Genomic DNA, 4318 nt, shown 5'->3' with positions numbered 1-4318 from the left:
GGTTTCCAGTCTGTCTAGATGGAACTGGTGAAAGGAGATGGGGATAAGACTCTTGTGGTTCAATAGTGAATAAGTGCTTTCCGGATTGATTGAGAATGTTGCCAATGTAAAGGTAGACGTCTTGTGATAAAAGAGAAGTGGTTGATCTTGCATTCCATTTTAGAGAAGCAGGAATAAGTATCTGAAAAGTGGTTCTGTATGTTGATTTTTCATATTGCATTGACTTATCTGTTTAAGCATTCGCAACTTGGGGGGAAAGGTAATTTCTTTCCATTCAGAACATGAAAGATTTTATCCAACGACTTACACCAATGTTATCTTTTGAGGGATTATGTTTTATTACTATCAGGTAATAGAGTTTCTTCTGTTTGTTTCCTTCTGACCCCAGCTTCCTCTGAGTTTTATTGCTGACCAGTAACAGTCTCTATAGTTTTAAAAGTAGTATACTATGAGTCACTTTTGCTTTGTGTCCTTGCTACAGAGCCTTTCAGGAAATTCAGTTTTCTTAGTTCTTTATTGACCCAGCTCTATCTTCCAGAATAACAATAAAATAAAATTGAGTAGGGGTATAGGTTTTGAGGAGACAGACACAGACACCTTCTTATTTTTCTTCTTAGATTTTGAAAACTAAATTGGATATGGGGAGTAATAACTGTAATCTTCCGGGGGCACAACTAATAAAATAACTTTTAATATAGGAGCTAACCCTGTGACAAGACAGGAAGGTCTGCAGAGTTTGGCAACATATCATCTATTTTTGCTTTAGAATATTTTTTGCTGTTAACTACTTCTTAAATTATATAAAATAAAATCACACAAGCTTTCTCTCAACCCTGTGAAACTTGCAAAAGCTAACTGGCACCAAAAGTAAAAATAAAAGTAGCTCGAGCTTACTTTTTGATAGGTTTTCATTGTAATACAAATGTTTTTGCAGGTTTTTGTTTTTGTTTTTTATATAAGGAAAAAGAAGCCAAAGCATGCCAGTAATTTCAGAAATACAGGGGATTTCTCTGTTTGCCTAATCCATGGGTGATTCTGTCATTTTATGGTTTAAAAATTAGTAATTTAAGATTTTTTTTTTTTGTTCACTGAAGATCAAATTGTTCCTAACTCTGTATTAAAATACCCACTGAGTCTATTCTATTATTGTTTCCAAGTATTTTCTGCCCTCCCTTTTTGTTTTTTTTCCAGAGGATTTTACACAGAATTTTTTTGTTGTGTGACTTGCAGGTCTTCCTTTGGAAGGAACAAACTTCCCTGTGCCCTATTAGACACCTGGCTTGTCCATATGACCTGTACTGACCAATACAATGGGTATAAAAGTCATAAATGCAGAAACTTCTAGAACCATCTCATGCTTCTGGTAACCATCAGAGGTCTGGTAGCATAGTGGTTACAAATAGGGCTGACAGTCTCACAGTTAGCAGTTTGAAACTATCAGTGGTTCCGAGAGAGAAAGATGAGGCTTTCTGCTCCCGTAAAGATATGCAACCTCAGAAACCCTACACAAGGTCACTAGGTGTTAAAACTGACTCCACAGCACATAGCCGCCACTACCACTCTTCAGGCATTTCTTTCTTTGGCACAAAAAACACGGAGTACAATGAACTAAGAAGCTATTCTTTTTGTGTGTATGTGTGAATTGAGGGATAGTTTACATGAGAGGACATCAGTTTTATGCTCATCCTATCGTATTTCGTTTCATTGCAAAGATTACAACCACCTTCATGCATCACCTTTCAACAGTATTTGCTTCTATTCCTTTTGTGTGTGTGTGTGGGGGGGTGCACACCAAAACACTCAGGAATATATAATCATTTATACAAACAAAGGGTACATACATTCTGCAAGCCTGCCTCTTGGCTGCCAGCAACACACCCTTTCTCTCTTTCCATGAGTGTTGAGTCCTCTGCTGATATATCTCTTCATGTCCTCACCTCTGCTTCCATCTCTGGTGTCACTGCTTCTCTGCCTACGGTCCCGCATTCCACTCATATTCTTCTCCCTTGATGGTCCTAGGGTCCCCTGTTTTGGGACAGTAAGATAAACTACTCCCCCCTTTCTGTTACAAAACTTCTACCTTTATAGTTGTGATCATCACAATTAGTCAAAATAACAACTATGCACTATTGAATCATAAGAATCTTATCCCCATCTCCTTCCACCAGACCCATCTAGACATGATGAATACTATTCACTGAGGGTTCTATCTTCCCCTGCACACTCTAAGAAGGTATTCTTAACGAGAACTAGAACCCAACCAAGGTACATTCCTTACAACAAGGACTGAAAGTTGTTTGAATATTCCTACAGCAGGATTTCAAAATTATTTTGAATCAGGGTTTTCAGTTACCTTCAACCCTTCTAAATGGAATGTTACTTGTGCATAGTCTGACCTTCATTCTATGTTGGGTACATGCATGTAGAAGAGAGGAAGAAAGTTCAGCTTTATGGTTCATCAGTTTCTCTACAACAGAAGCTTAATGTGCGTGTGTTGTAAAATATGTGGACTTTGAGCCTAATACAATGATAGGATCACATCTTTGGGATACCATCTTAAGTGAATGAGTATAATTTATGTTCTGAAGGAAAGTGGTAATTATGACCAAAAGGGTAGACTGCGATAGATTGCATTATGATTAGCTCTAATTATTTTCTGTTATCACTGTGGGAATAATCAACATGATGTGAATTACAACACTTCTTGGTATTATGATTATAATTGCCACATCCCTAACATCAGATTTGTTCAGGGACCTACTGAACATGAAGAAAAGCGATAAGAGACATACCTGAGATAGCTTTAAGATCTTCCTAAGAGATCTCTCTTTCACCTCTTCTGCAAGAATGACTTGTCCAGATTAAGAGTTATTTCTTCAGCCTAGGTATTTCTGGAAAAATAATATGGATTCAAGTCAATAGACTATGAAGAACACATTATTAAGTGCCATAAAGTCAGTTTTGACTCACAGAAACACTGCAGAGGGTGTCCAAGGAGCAGCTAGTGCATTTGAACCTCTGACCTTGTGGTTCAATCTGATGATGTGATAGAGTGCTTATTCTACAGTGCCACACCAGGACTCCAAAGAACACATAACAGTAGTGATAAACTTTCACATTCTAAGCAATTAATTATTTGTATTACAGTGTAACTTCAAGAAAGTGATTAGTTCTTTTTATTGTGTATAAAACATAGGAAAAGAACTATAAGATGAACACTGAGGATAGCTTTTTATCAGTTTGTGGATAAATCTCTCTAAGTGCATCAATACTGACAATGGATTGAAAACACATGCTTGACATTAGTCATCCCTCCACTTCCAAGGCAAAACAATATAGCAAATCACAGAATACAGGAAAAACGTTTGAGACATGCTCTGTCCCACTCTGCATCTCTTTTCTTCTTCTTCTTTTTTTTTGCATGTGGGAAATAAGCCTGCCAAAAACAAATTTCTCCTTATTTTGTGGAAGTTTGTGAAACTGTATGTCTTCTAGTGTCTGAATTAGACACACCCTTATGCTGTGTTCTTTTGGAGACTGTTCTACAGCAATTCTACACACACACACACACACACACACACACACAAAATGTGATACACATGTACACACAAACAAACCCATAACCTGCTCTACTTGAGTTGCTTCTCCACAGATCTACACAGATGCAGACACATACAAACACAAACACATGCACTATATATTCTGGTAGAATAATGGGTCAAGAGTTGGGCTGTAAGGTAACAGTTCAAATCTACCAGCAACGCTGTGAGAGAAAGGTGAGAGTTTCTTCTCTGGTAAAGATTAACAGCCTTGGAAACCCTATGGGACACAAAGTCAATATGATTCAGAAATGACTCCATGCCATATAACCATCACCAACATTATACACACACAGTTAAACCAGGCAGAATATATGATTACAGTTTAATTTGCATCATATTATTCTAAAACTTGCTTGTGTCAATTAGTCCCTTACCATTTTAAATATATTTTCAAACTCCTCAGTCATTTTATATGCTTATATGTATTTCCTTTTAGATGTTTTTCAATATAGAAAGATGTTTGCATTGTTAAGGTTAATATAGGCACAAAAGGAAGAGGTGCATTTTGCTTTCAATGAGGTGAAAATATTCATGGTCGAGCATTTTTGCAAAGAATGTAGCTACTTCTTCTGCTTTGGGGCTCAGCTTCATGACTTTACCATCATAATAAAACTTGACATTCTCTGGAAGAGGCTCATATGGTGGAGCAAATACAGGACCTTTGTGTTCTAGGAATTTCCATTTGATGCCTTCAGGATAGCGCTCTTCTTCCCACC

The sequence above is a fragment of the Chrysochloris asiatica genome, unplaced genomic scaffold (genome assembly GCF_000296735.1).
Source record: "Chrysochloris asiatica unplaced genomic scaffold, ChrAsi1.0 scaffold00025, whole genome shotgun sequence".
NCBI classification, from domain to species: Eukaryota; Metazoa; Chordata; class Mammalia; order Afrosoricida; family Chrysochloridae; genus Chrysochloris; species Chrysochloris asiatica.
This window is presented reverse-complemented; position numbering follows the sequence as displayed.